Source organism: Glycine soja, chromosome 8 (assembly GCF_004193775.1).
Source record: "Glycine soja cultivar W05 chromosome 8, ASM419377v2, whole genome shotgun sequence".
Classification (NCBI taxonomy): Eukaryota; Viridiplantae; Streptophyta; class Magnoliopsida; order Fabales; family Fabaceae; genus Glycine; species Glycine soja.
In genome coordinates, this window is record NC_041009.1 from 40,656,946 (window position 1) to 40,673,171 (window position 16,226).

Sequence of the window (16,226 nt, forward strand, 5' to 3'; positions counted from 1 at the left end):
TTAAAAGTTATGTTCTACATGCCATGGGACGAATTGATTGTATTTTGTGTATGAAATTTATTTTACAGAAAATGTCTTTAAACATTCTTCTTATGATATGTCGAAGGATATGTGGAAGACAAGGGAAGTAAGAGAAAAATCAAAGGGTCAAAGAATAAGATCTCTCATTCTCTTAAAAGACATGTTTGTTGTGACAATGTATTTTTTCCAAACAAAAATACTCGGATCTCTGTTGAAGTGTAGACGAAGAAAGATAACAAAGTGCGTGCCTTAAATAAAGGAAAAATTAAAGCATTTAACATATTAAAAACTTCAAATATATAAATTTGATTTTTTATTAAAATGTTTTAGTGATGTTTTTCCTTCGCTTATTTTTATGAGGTTAAACAAATAATATTTTGTATAACCGTTTTTTTATATCACATTAAAAATAATTTGTAATTAAATAAGAGGTTAAATTAATAAAGTAAAGATTAAAATAATATGTAATTCTAACCAAATATGAAAATGATTATTACAAAAAATGATGTATTTAACCACATATAAAATAAGCGAATAATAAGATGTTTATTAAAACATTTTAATACAAAATCCAATTTAAAATATTTTAAAGTTTTTAATGTCTTAAAAGTTGTATATTTTTACCAATTTTTTTTATTTTTCATTTAGTTAAAGTAGCAAAGAGAAGAAAAAGTTATTTTCTAACTTTTCGAAGAACAATATGAAAACTTAAAAAGAGGGAGAGAAAAGGAATATAATTTATTTTATATTAATTAAACGACCTATAAATCACAACTGCACAAGCAAAGCTCAAATTTTCTCATAAGCACGCCGGAGAGAATTTTTTTCTCAAAATCTGGCAAAATGTCAAACAATTGTAGTACTCATCCAATGACTTACAAAAGTGCTGGAGATAATACTTTGCATGAGAATCCGATCCCAACAATTTATTTAGGCCTAAATTTAAAATGATACTTACTTTTTTTTATAAGATTTATTATTTTATATTATTTCTTGAATTAATTAATTCTAGACTAAAAATATCTCTAATTAAAGAAATGAGAAAATATATTCACAAATAATTAAAAGAAAGAGAAATATTAGTTCCAATCATGTATCCATACAAGTAATTAACAAAATTCTAATAATATTTATTAATAAGCTGTTTTTGTCCTGTGCAGTGCATATAAAAAAATTGAAATCTTCAAACTTATTTATTTCAAATTTAAATACAAAAAATAGTCATTATCTATAACATACACAATTTTGAATTTTTCATTTTGACATCAAATTGCTTTTAACGCTAATTTAAATTTTATTCTTGTCCATATTTAACACAAAATTATGTTGTTAATACTATTTATAATATTCACCAATAAACTCCCTATTGAGGTCTTCGTACAATCCCGTGCTACGCACGGATACTAACACTGGTAAAATAACATAAGAAGGAGAATGAATTATGTTTTAAAAAACCTAAGTTCCTTTTTGTAAAACTAAATTGATAAGAAAACAATTCAGAAATACTGTTTAAAAATACTTGTTCTGAGTTTAGCATGAAATTCTTAACAGTTTTTGGAAAACTATTGTTTTGCTCAGATCAATACTTTAAACTTTAGGTTCTATTTAAAAGGAATTATACAAAATTTCTTGTGAAAGTGTTTAACTACTATTTCATAAAAGATTTGTTGATGGAGAATTATATAAGCTTAGATGGATATTTAAAACCGTAAAGAGGAAAGGAAAAAAGGAGAGAAAACACCACAGGATTTTTTGATACTGGTAATTCACCCCAAATCCAAAGCAACATTCAGTCCTCACTCTTCAAGTTAGATTTTCTCTATGAACTCAACTATCAGCAACACCACTGGTTTACAACAGCAACCTCAGTAGGTTCACTACTGCAAAGAACTTCAACCAATTAACCATTTTAACAACACAAAAACCCCTTAATCAGTTTACATACACTGCTCTAAGATTTTACAACAATTATTCCCTCACCACAACTCCTACACCCAAGTTTTGGCTTGGAGATAATTAACAATACAACATAAGTTTTTGTGAATCACTGCACAAAACACAAATTCTCCCTAACAGGGGTTTCCTCGGGAAATCTATCTCACAATCATATTTTAGACAACAATGAATAGATCAAATGAATTTTGCATAAGTTAGTCACTCTCAACAGAGAGGTTTTTCTCTCTCTTGCTTGCTTCAAGATTCCTTCAAAAGCTTTCTTCAAGTCCCTTTAAAAAAATAAAGTTTTTATTGTACACCTAGTTTAGGTGCAGAGAGAGTGAAAAGGTGTTTCCGTTATCCACAAAACAAGATACATAATAAAAACTTGTTTCCACTATGTACTTAAACATGATACAAATAAAAAACTTTTAAGAAAAAAAATAAGAGCCCAAGATGTCACCTCAAACAAAGAGAGACCTCCACAGTCATGGAAATAAGGACAGTACGAGCTTGATAGGGGTGGAAAGGAAAAGGAAAATGAGATAAAGGAGAGTAAGGTTTAGGTTTGACAAAAAGGCAGATGAGTAAGTGGTGCAACAAAGTCAGGGGGAGAAGAGAAGGATACAATGTTTTAAGTGATTATGGTTTAATGAAATGAATATAGTATTGCCCACCATGTTAGGAGAATCAGGTTAGATTGAATAATTGAGACAAAGGTTGGAGGAGAGCATGAGTCAACCCTACATGTCCCATGATGTTTGAGAAAGGCACCCTTAGAAATTGAAGTGGAAAAAATTAAGAGACAAATAAAATACAAAGAGTAATAGAAAAATGAGAAAATACAGTATATGTAAACAAATTTGAAGAAAAAAGGAATAGAAATGTTTAACGTAAATGTTTAGATGGTAGTAAAAACTCAAATATAAACACGTTGGGATAATAGTGGTTTGAAGAAATAAGCAAAGGAGGAACCCGAAAGTAAAGATTAAAATGATTGAGGGGAATACACTCCAAAATTGTTGTGACTCGTTGAGAGAGGAAACAATTAAGGAAATGAAAGAAGATAAAATAATAATAATAATAATAATGATATAAAAAGGGAAAAAAGATGTAAGGAATATTCTGAAAATGAGATGATGGAAGAAAAATTGAAAAAGTGTTGATAATACCCCCAAGCATTTGGGACTAGTAAGTTATGCAAGTAGCTGACACACATTCGTTCATATAACCTTAACCCATCGAATAGAACATTTAGCTTGAGTTTCCCGGTGTCTTCTGTCGTCCTCTTAGAAATCTCAAAGTAACACGTAGATCTCAAGAAAAGTAGCTCATCGGGCAGATTCTGAAATGGTTGAGCAACCACATTTGAGCATTCAATTTCATGATTGCTGAGGATCCTAATGGACGAGTTTCATATTTTTATGTTTTGTGACATCCTTATTTTGTTGGATTTTTAATAAACCTTATAAAATATCAAATGAGTACTAAAACATATTACGTCAAATTATCAAGAGATTTTAAGGAATACCTGGATCTATAGAGCTTGATCAATATGTAGCGAAATCTTATAACGGTCACAAACAATTGGTTTAATGAGAGCTTGATCAACACGTAACGAAATCTTACAACGGTCACAAACAATTGGTTTAATGATCTTCCTCAACCAAATCACCTTCCTTATGGTACCTTCTTTTTCTCTTCACATGAGGCGAGGCCAAACTAGTTTCCACTCATTAAACTCATATCAATTTTCTGTTGGCAGTCTAATGGGCTCATTGAATTAGATCACTTTATATTGAACTCATGTAAATGTAAATAACTAATATAAATGTTATAATATAATATGTAGCCCATATTAATTAGGAATTATAAAATTCCTAACAATCTCCCACTTGGGTTTCATATTAACCTTAGACATTTATATCATAAAATTCTTTAGGCGCGCAACCGTATGTTATTTACTTTTAGACTCTTTTTATACAATCTGGTTCATCTCATATAGCAACAGAAAATCACTGCAGTTTTCATCACAATTCAGTGTGACTAAGCCACAATGATTACCACCGTTACTCATACTCGATGACATAAATCAAATATGGATAAGCAGCATGGATATTACATACAATGTGATCTTAATCATGTTTATTTCTAACTAGTCCAAATTTTATTCTTTATAGAGATCAATCCAAAGTGCAATGCAAATATTGCACACAAAACAAGCTCAGAATAGAGTGATAAACATCAACTTTATTTCTGCAGAAAATCCAAACAATACAAATATCTGGAAAACGTAAGATATAAAACATAAATGAGACTCCCACTAAACTAAGGTATTGTTAGGAACTACACCCATATGAGTTGTGTACTCATGAAAAACTCTAGGTACCAAACCTTTAGTAAGTGGGTCAGCTAGCATGGAATCAGTCCCTATATGTTCTATGGAAATCTTCCTATTTTGAACTCTTTCCTTCACAACCAGAAATTTGATGTCAATGAAATTTGACTTTGTTGTACTCCTATTGTTGTTGGAGTAAAGAACTGCAGAGTTATTGTCACAATAAATTTTCAATGGTCTTTCAATGCCATCGACCACATGCAAACTAGTAACAAAGTTTCACAGCCATATCCCGTGATTAGATGCCTCAAAACAAGCAATGAACTTCGCAACCATGGTTGAAGACGCTACAAGAGTCTGTTTAGCAGACTTCCAAGAGATAGCTCCTCCAGCCAACATATATATGTATCCAGAAGTGGAGCGTTTGTTATCTTGACATCCAGCAAAATCAGAGTCTGAGTACCCGATGATCTCCAAATTGTCAAACTTTTGATAAGTGAGCATGTAACCTTTTGTTCTCTTCAAGTAATGCATTACACGTTTCACTGCCTTCTATTGCTACAATCCATGATTACTCAAGTATCTGCCCAAAACTCCTACGACAAATGCTATGTCGGGATGAGTACAACCTTGAGCATACATTGGACTTCCCACTACTGACACATAGGGAATCTTCTGCATCTCAGTTCTTTCAAGGTCATTATTGGGGCATTATTTAAGACTGAATTTGTCTTCTTTAGCTATTAGGGTATCTCCTAATTTACTATCTTTCATGTCAAATCTATCAAGTACTTTATCGATATAGCTCTCTTGTGACAACCTTAGGATACCTTGAGAGCGATCTCGTAGTATCTTAATACCTAACACAAAAGAAGCTTCCCCAGGATGTTTCATTTTGAAATTTTTTGTTAGAAATCTCTTGGTCTCCTGTAAGAAGCCTACATCTCTGTTAGCAAGCAGTATATCATCGGCATATAATACTAAGAATATGTATTTACTCCCACTGAACTTATGATATACATAATCATCAACTACATTTTCCTCGAAACCATATGAGGTAATGACTTGATGGAACTTGTAATACCATTGACGGAAAGCATGTTTGAGACCATAGATGGATTTCTTTAGTTTGCATACCATGGACTTTGAGTCACCTAACACAAAGTTTTCTGGTTGCACCATATAAATCGTTTCTTCAATGTCACCATTTAGAAACGCAATCTTGACATCCATCTGATGTAGCTCTAAGTCAAAATGAACTACTAGTGTCATTATAGTTCTAAAAGAATCATTTGAAGATAATGGAGAAAAGATTTCTTTATAGTCAATGTCTTCCTTCTGAGTAAAGCCTTTAGCAACTAGACGAGCCTTATATCTTTCGATATTACCCTTTGAATCCTTCTTGGTTTTAAATATCCATTTACAACCAATATGTTTCACACCTTCAGGCAATTCGACTAGATCCCAAACTTCATTGTCTTTCATAGACTTCATCTCATCCTTCATGGCGTCAATCCATTTTTTAGAGTTAGAACTGCACATAGCTTGACAGAAGTTGATTGAATCATCCTCTGTTAAACCAACTCCATCCTTATGTTCTTGGAGAAATATAATATAATCATTTGAGATTGCACTTCTCCTCTCTCTAATGGATCTCCTTAATGGAACTTCTTGAGGTTGTTGAGGTTGCTCTAAAGGTATTTGAGGGAGAACCTCATTGTTGTCTTGTTCTGGAACAATCTCAATAGTTTGAACATTGTCTTTTATTATTGGAGTTGTGTCTTGAACAGTAATAGGTACGAGGACATGATCATTGTAAATAACAGGTTCTTCCTCAAAGACAACATTTCTTATGTTCTCTTTCTTCCCAAACTCAACTTCCTTAAGAAATCTCGCATTTCCCGTCTCGAAAAAGGATCTTAAGGTGGGATTGTAAAATTTATAGCCCCGAGAGCGTTCAGCATAGCCAACAAAATAGCTGCTAATTGTTCTCGAGTCCAGCTTTCTTTCATGTGGCCTATAAGGCCGTGCCTCAGCCGGACAACCCCAAATGTAAAAATGTTTAATGCTTGACCTTTTACCAGTCCAAAGTTTATAAGGGACTTTGTTAACTGTTTCACTTGGCACCTTATTAAGGATGTAAACCGCGGTCTATAAGGCTTCTCCCTAAAGTGACTCTGGCAAAGAGGAATGACTAATCATACTTCTCACTATATCCTTAAGAGTTCGGTTTCTTCGTTCTGCTACACCCTTCATGCTAGATTTGTCTGGCATAGTGTATTGCGGAATAATTCCACACTCTTTGAGGAAAAGCGCAAAAGGTCCTAGACATTGTTCTCTTGATCCATCATATTTGTCATAGTACTCACCACCACAATCAGATTTGACAGTCTTAATTTTCTTTCCAAGTTGAAGTTCAACCTCAGCCTTGAAAGTCTTAAAAACGTCTAGGGATTGGGACTTCTCATGTATCAAATATAGGTAACCATATCTAGAGTAGTCATCTATGAACGTAATGAAATATTGTTGTCCATTTCAAGAAGTTATAGGAAAAGGACCACAAATGCCTGTATACACTAGTTCTAAGACGTCTTTAGCTCTTTCGGCACCTAATTTCCTTATGTTTGTTCGTTTTCCCTTTATGCATTCAACACAGACCTCAAAGTCCGATAAATCCAAAGGGTCAAGAATTTCATCCAACACAAGTCTTTGAATTCTCTATTTAGAGATGTGGCCTAAACGCTTATGTCATAAGGTGGCTGAATTCTCATTCAAGTGTCATTTTGTACCATGTGAACTTATTTGTAGTATTTCATTATAGGAACTAACAACATCAAGCATGTAAAGATTATCAATTAAAGAACCAGAACCAACCATATTTGAATTTTGGTAGAGACTAACTTTATTATTTCCAAATGAACATGAAAATCCAAATTTGTCCAAACTAGAAATAGAAATCAAATTTCGTCTAAAAGACGATACAACAAAAGTCTCAAATAAATCCAAATAAAATCCAGTTTTTAATTGTAATCTAAAAGTTCAAATAGCTTCCACTGCAACCTTCTTGCCATCACCCACAAAGATGAACCTTTCATCATCACTTGGCGGTAGGCTCCACAGGCAACGCTTTCTTCACACGCCATGCAACATACTTGGGACACTCTTTCTTCATGTGTCCTGACTTCTTGTAGAAGTAACATGTAAATTCCTCATCCTTATTTTGTTTCTTTTGCTGAGAAGTCCCTTCTGCAACACCCTTAGTCTTCTTCCTTTTCTTATTCTAAGAGGTCGAAGTCAAGTGAGCACTTTTAGTCCTATCTCTTTGCAACCTCTCCTCCTCTTGCACGCAGTGAGATATAAGTTCATTGAGGGATCATTTGTCCTTCTGAGTGTTATAGCTCACTTTGAATTGCGCAAAGTGTGCAAGAAACGAGATCAAAACCAAGTGCACGAGCAGGTCTTCACCAAGCTCTAACTTAAGTGACTTGAGTTTCAATGTGAGATTGGACATCTCCATAATGTACTCCCTTATGTTCCCTTTGCCTTTATACTTCATGGAGATGAGTTTAGCCAAAAGGTTACTCGTCTCCGTTTTTTTATTTATTTATTTTTGGAAAAGTATTACTCAATTTCCTTAAGGAATTTCTTTGCACTTTAACCCTTAGAAATAGAGCCCCAAAATGCCTCTAGAATAGAGTGTTTCATGATCATAAGACACATTCGGTTGGACCGATACCACTTCTCAATTTTTACCTCATTAGAGGTTTCTGGAGTGGAAATGGGTCGTTTCGTCCTCAGTGCCAAGTCCAAATCCATACAGCCAAGAACAATTGCTACAGCTTCCTTCTAAACCTTAAAATTTTTCCCATTCAGCATTGGGATAGAATTCACTTGGGCAATAACATTTGCAGCACTGGTAATATTAACTAAAGAGAGAACAAAAACTAATATCATGTTCACAAATAATCAAGCAAGTCATATAAAGTATATATATATATATATATATATATATATATATATATATATATATATATATATATATATATATATATATATATATATATATATATAAAATAAGACATGCAAATATTTCCCATAACAGATCCATCTCAAGATATCCAACACAACATTAATTCTAGTCTTTGGACAAAGAAATTAATTTGTAATTGGTACTCTCAACACAATGACCAAATATTGACAATTAGTTTTGTCAAATAATAGTCTTTCTTTGGACCGACTATTATGCACATGGAAAAAAAACTTTATAATTGTCACATATTTATCATCGCATGTATGTTATTATTTGGCCAAATTGTGTCTTCCTTTGGGCCGAGCACAATTCGCATAAATAATTTCATACTAACATCCATGCAATTTAATTAAATCAATTTACACAATAAAGGTTACTTTGGTAACATAATGGTTCAATCAATTTAATTAAAATTACCAAACACGCAAATAAATGGAAATGATCCATAATGGTTAAATTTGCACTCAATTATGATAACAGTAAATATTTGAAAACAACATCATGGTAAACTAATTACGCATCCAAAATGAACATACCACGGTGCTATCACAAATCTATACTAACCACAAGAATATCATAAACTATCAGCCTATCATCAATTCAAGAAGAAAAAACAGTTGGCAAAAAAAAATTATTCATATAAGACAAAAGACCATTGCTTTATTACTGATTCATATAAACTATATATATATATATATATATATATATATATATATATATGAAATTGTGCCACGTACAAAACATCATGATAATGACATACATATAGATTCACAAATCGCACACAATGACCTTATATAAAAATATAAGTCTGTGTGACTTTGTATTCGACATAAAGAGTTTTCAAAAACCTTATATGTATAAAACAAAAAAAAACTTTCTTGCTCACGAAATATATATTGTTCAAGAAGACCAACGCCGGATACATAGAACCTTTATCCCAAATAGAATAATATGTAAGCACATGCGACACAAACAAAAATTGTGTACAAACCCATAAATCAAATGCAGAGGCCTTTTATTCATTTGAAAAAAGAAGAAAAACTTTACGACCATAACACAGAAATTTATGGGTTTTATTATTTTATTGATCGAAATAGTTTCTCCCCAAAATAAAATTAGGGTTCATATAACTAAAACGATCCAGATATAATACGTATTAAACAACTTTAAATCCCAATAATCTAACAGTAATGGTGACTCTGATACCACTTGTTGGATTTTTAATAAATCTTATGAAATATCAAATGAGCACCAAAACACATTACATCAGATTATTAAGAGGTTTTAAGGAATATCTAGATCCATAGAGTTTGATCAACACACAGTGGAATCTTACAACGGTCACGAACAATTGGTTTAATGACTTTCCTCAATCAAATCATCTTCTTCCTTATGGGACCTTCGTTTTCTCTTCAAATGGGAAGAGGAGAAATTGTTTCTTGATTTGGTGTCTCGAGGACCATAATCATGCCTTAGGTTTTAACCTATTAGGGTTCTCATTATCCCATAATGGATCAAACTGGTTTTCGCTCATTAAGCCCATATCAATTTTTTGTTGGCAGTCTAATGGGCTCATTGAATTAGATCTCTTTATATTGAACCATCTAAATGTAAATAACTAATATAAATGATATAATATAATATGTAGCTCATATTAATTAATTAGGAATTATAAAATTCCTAACATATTTCTCTTGATGTTGCTAAGAGTTCCTTCAGTCGCAAAGGATCAGAAATGTCATGAATAAGAAGGTATTGATCAAATTTTATGTGAATCTCGCTTGCAACTCGCATGAGTTCTTTCAACACTAGAAACAAACAATGCTCATAATTGCTTAGGATCATGGAAAGCTCAGCATCTAATGGTACATCAAATTTGAGAAATCTAAGACAAGGCATCTTCATTAAAGTGTCTACTTTCAAATCAGTAATTCAAGACTCATCTATTTGCATGGCCTCTACCTCATCAGTTCCCTGAAAATCTCATAATAAGATTAATTAAAAATTACATTTGTACTGATTGAAATTTCCACACTAAAACACTTCTCAGGAATAATATATATTTCCTCTGTTTCGATATATAAGACTCAATTAACTATTTCATTAAGATTAAAAAAAGTAGTTAATTTAATTGATAACAATAAATTTGTCTTAAATTTATAACTTTTTTTAAAATTATCATTATGATTAATATTTTTCTTTCTTCTAGTGGTTAACGAGGGATATTTTTAATCTAAAAAAATTAATGCAAGAAATATTATAGATTAAATCTTATAAAAATGAACAAGTATCATTTTATAAATAGGATCGAATAGAGTGGTATATAGTTGTCTTACGGGGTTATTATATCTGAATACATTAAATGCTTCTTGATCCCTCAATCGACTGAGTCTTCCTGTAATATATTCTTGATGAACTATTTCATATCCCATTTGGCGTATCAAGTTGTGCATCTGTATTTTATTGTCATTTGAAACTATTCTCAGAGCTTTTTGTTTAAGAACCTTTATTCCACTTGCTCCATGAAAACCCTGAGCATCCAATTTCCTTATGACATAGTCTTTGTCATGATTATAGAAAAAGAATGCAATATCTAGAAATGTTTTTTTCTCTAATTCATCCAGTCCATCATAATTGAATCTCAACACACTTAGAATTTTCTCATTGGGATACTTCTTGATTTTGCTTAATGCACACTCCCATGTGTCTATACATCGAGAATGGAAATCTGAACCCAAAACTTCTAAAGCTAATGGATTCCCCTGTGCTATTTTAACAACCTCTTCGGTTAGTTTTTCATAACCCATTTTGGGCTGGCTTTCATTAAAGGCATTTAAGCAGAAAAGTTTCAAGGAATCTTGAGGGTTCATTTCCTTGACCTCATGAATTTGATGAACTGATCCTCCACTTAAAAGCACATGCATATCTCTACTTGTTATGATCACTCTACTCCCAGCACCAAAGCAAATTGGTTCACCAACCAGAGATTTAAATTCTTCTGAAGTATTCACATCATCAAGCACAACCAGAACTTTTTTTCATTCCAACCTTCTGGCAGCAGAAATGAAGAATAATGCTTTGCTTTTGCCACTTTTATGGAAACCTTATGATACCCTTAATAGTTCATATATAAGTCTCTCTCGCAAGAGACTCAAACTATGTTGTTGCAATAATTCTCCTCGTACATTCAAGATGCAGCAATCATCGTATCGAGGATGATATTCATTATATATAACATTGACAATGGTTGTTTTTCCTATGCCAACCATGCCCTAAGAAAAAGTATTTCACTTGATTCCTTTATCAATAAGGATTGAATCTGTGAAATGGTTTGATCAATTCCAATTAGACCATTTGATTCACTCGGCCAAAACTTGCTCAATTTTTCAGAAATGTCTTCTAATTTCATCAACAAGAGCATATTCATCCCTAGCATATAGAATGTGTTAGTTTATTAGAGTTTGACAATAATATTATACTCTAGAATTAACGTTGAGCTATAAATGATGAAGGAAATATTATGTTATTCTTCTATTGATTTTTGAAGGTAAAAAATGTTACTTCATACTATCCGAAGTGTTACTAAACGCCTACCTTGATTAGTAAATTAATCATACTTAATTTACTACCGATTTAATATTGAACATACGGGTCACACACAAACGAGTATTCCAATCTTTACAAAAGAAAATAATTTATTTGATAATTAAATAAGAGAATTTAATTTAATCAAATAAATATTTTAGTGGAATATTATTATATTTTTCGCTAGTACCAAGAATATAATTAATATAAAAAAGGGGAGTATTATTTTATAATTGTGGAAGTTGTCCATAAAATAAGAATAATATTCTATTGCTACATATCAGGAATGTGATTAATTATCATAATTAATCATGTGAACAATTGTGAATTATCTTTGTTTTATATCAGGAAACTTCTTAAAATAAAAATATATAAGATAATATTTATTTTTATAAAGATAAAGAGAAGTGAAATTATTTTAAATCTTTTTTTTCTTTAAAAAATATTCAAATCCATATATCTTAAACATTATAAATAAAAACATCTACCTAAAGTAAAATATATTAGACATAAATTAGAAAAGTTCAAGTCTAATTTTTAGACCTGAAAAGTAGAAATAGAATTTTTTTTTAGACTTCCATTCATCAAAGAGTTGATGATAGAGATTGGTCTGTAAGAAGAAGTATTTGTGTGATCCTGGGAGACATGACACCTCTAATATGTTGAACCATTTGTCCAAATGTCCTAGAAAGTTTGGGTCTCTTGCTAATGATCCTAATCAAATAGTCTTGACTTTTCAACCTAGTAAGAGTGGGGATAATTTAGAGTCGGTCATCCATAGGTTTAATGTTGAGGCTTGTAGGAAGGCTTTAGTTACCTTTGTCACCCTAGATGAACAACCTTTTAAGGTAGTTAAAGGAGAGAGTTTTAAACACTCGTGTAGACAGTTGCAACCACAATTTATTATTTTGTCAAGAACTACTATTGCACGAGATTGTTATCAATTGTATGTAGATAAAAAAAAAGGCTTAAGATATTCTTTAAGTTTAACAGTAGTAGGGTTGCATTAACCAGTGATTGTTGGACTTCCATCATCATTGCATATTTTATAGATAATGAGTAAGAGTATAAAAAAGAATCATTAGTTTTTCTATAGTCCCAAACCATAAAAGAGAGACCATAGGGAGGAAAATTGAGGAAAGCTTAAGGGATTGGGCTATAAGAAGTTTGTCTATAATCACTCTTGATCATGCATCATCAAACGATGTTGCTGTCACTTTTATGAAAAAACATGTTTAAAAGTTTTGGTAGGTTAATCTTGGATGGAGAGTTTTTCCATGAGATGTTTTGCACACATTCTGAATCTTATGGTAAATGAAGACTCGAAAGACTCAAATGACTTTATTTCAAGCATTTGCAATGCAATGAGGTTTGTGAGGTCTTCGCCTCAAACGATGACTAAGTTTAAAGAGTGCATTGAATTTACAAGGATTTCGTCTAATAAGCTAGTCTCTTTAGATGTTTCCACTAGATGGAATTCAATTTATATAATACAAGAAAGTGCAGGAAAATTCGAGGCTACTTATAAACAACTTAAGTTTGAGGGTGTGTGATGTGTAGACTATTTTGGGTTTATTGGTCCTCATTTATCAGAACATTGGGAAGTTGCAAGAGCTTTTGTAAAGTTTTTAATTTTTTTTATGAGGCTACTGTAATTTTCTCATCATCTTTTCATGTGACTATCCATATTGCTTTTCACCAATTGGCTCCAATCTTTGATAAGATTCAAAAGGCTTGTATTAATGAAAATGGTGCTTGTAAGTATATGGGGTATGGGATGAAAAAAATATATGACAAAAATTGGGTTGATGTGCTGAAAATTAGGTGGTCATTTATTACCATGTACCCACATGACATTATTTTTGCAAAATAATTGACATTGGATGTAAAATATAATCTTAGAAGAATGTATGATTAGTATGTTGTTGCCTATGAGCAACAACATAAGCAAACCAATTCAGGTTGTGTTCAACAACATGTTAGTTCACATGTACAAACAACTGTATCTGTTGAAATATCTAGGAGGGATGCCTTTAAGGTACATTTGATGGAGAATAGTTTCTTTGACCAAAAAAATGAGTTTGAAACATACTTGATGGAAAAAAGTATTGATGCAGATGACAAATTTAAAATATTTTCATGGTGGAAACAAAATTCATCTTGGTTTCCAATAATGTCATGCATGTTGAGGGATATTTTGGTCACAACTGTCTCTATGGTGGCATCATAAAGTATTTTTAGTACTAGTGGGAGAATTTTTGGACACATTCCGAAACTCCCGTAATCCAAAAATGGTTGAGGGGTTAATTTGTGCCCATAGTTGGTTAAGGTCATCTTTGATGCAATCTAGAGATATCATTCCAAGTGAAGAATTGGAAATTTCTGAAAATATTGTGCTAGGTATTAATTTTACCTTTCCTCTTATTTATTTGCTACGTTGTATATCCTATTTTTTGTTAAATTATATAAGTTATTTTTTTCTTGCCATGTTGCCTATGCCTAGGATTTGAAAGGTTGAATATTGCATATAATGAAGCTAAGACAGGAGCTAGAAATGGAGATGTTGGACTTGGATCATCTTACTCACAACCCATAACTTGTTGAATATGTAGTTTTTTTATTTACTTTTAATTACAATAAACTGAAACTCACATCTAATTCTAATGTAGTCATTGTTATTTACTTTTAATTACAATAAACTAAAAATTACAATAAACTAAAACTTGCATCTAATTCTAATGTAGTCATTGTTATTTACTTTTAATTACAATAAATTAAAACTGATCCTTTTTATGTTTTTCTTCATAGGTCAACTTTAACACTTTTTGGATTTTTTGGAAATGCATCCACTAAGCTATTTGAATTTCTTGAATGACATTTTGATATTGTTTTGAAAGGTTTGTTTAGCGAAACATGTTATGCATTTTGATATGTATATTTGATGTATTAAATTAGCAATGTTTTGCACAATGTAGTTCCACACAAATTGTTGTTGATCTTGATCATACACTTTTTCTCTTTTGCAACATAACTAATAGACATCAATATGAGTGGCAAAAGGTTGGGTGACTTCATATTGATTTTGATATGTATGTCTGTATGAATTCATATTTATAGTATGGATATACTATGTTCAAATAAATGTGTCTTTCAACAATATGAAAACAAAGCAAATAATTCATTTTATTTGTTATCATGGTGTAACTTTAGTTTTTACTCTAGAGAGTGAAGCTAGAGATCCCATCCCCCCTCCATAGATTTTGATAATGAATGAATTTATGGAGACAACGGGATAGTGAGAATCCAATTTGGTGTAACTTATGAGTTTATGGACAGATTTGGGTAATTCAACTAGACTGCCTCTTTACTTGTCTTCGTATGGTTGTTTTACCGTGTGTGTGCATGCTAGATGTTACTACATTAGTTTATCTTTTTAGTCTTTTTTTTTACTGTGTGTGTGTAGGTGTGCATGCTACTACATAAGTTTCTCTTTTGCTTGAGAGTTATTTTCGTTATGTCAATCAATGACTTGTAAGTTGTAAGTCCTAAATTATGATCTAATAATTGATGCACCAATCTTTGTATAAATGATTCTTTTTGTTTGTTCCTTTATTATTAGTTACAGTTTTATTTTCTTTGAGTGTTGACATGATTGATTTGTATTTTTATAGATAACAAAGAAAATTCCAAGAGAACTAGAGAAAGAAGGATGATTTACCAAAGAAAAGTAATGATTAAAAGGTATAAATATCACCCTCCCTTGATAAATCTAACTACTTTGATGTTTGAATTGATAAAAATGTTTGCTTAAATGAAATACAGAGTTGTAGATGTGGATATATGACCGCTTGGATAACCCAAATAGTGATTTGGTAGACTGTTGTAATAGATGGAAGTGTTGATAGTTGATACAATGACATTTTGTTAGGTTGTTTTGCTTTGAACACTAGGGCATTATTATTTTAAGTTGTTTAATTTGTAATAGCTTTAATGACTTTAGACATGACATGGTGGATGAATGAATGCCTTAAATTTGTAATTAACAACTACTAGCTATGATATGATGATGACTGAGATGCTAAGATTGAATGCCTTTTAAATGTTATTATTTATTTGTTATTTGTTATTTTTTTTTCAATTATGTTTCTTTAAAAGCATTGTAGTATTCAAATTGCTTTTATTTTTTCTTGGGCCTAAAAATTAAAATGGGCTCAAAATAATGGTTTAAAAAGTAAAAAAAAAGGTTTTATCTTTCAAATTTGGGCAAAAAAAAACTCATTTAGACAAAACAAATTATTATATATTTGTTATTTTCAT

General features: G+C 31.4%; 1 pseudogene; it reads right to left on the reverse strand.

Annotated features, from left to right (window-relative positions):
• Positions 1-1,855: 1,855 nt before the first annotated feature.
• LOC114424183 lies at positions 1,856-11,751 on the reverse strand (annotated as a pseudogene).
• Between the last annotated feature and the right edge of the window lie 4,475 nt (positions 11,752-16,226).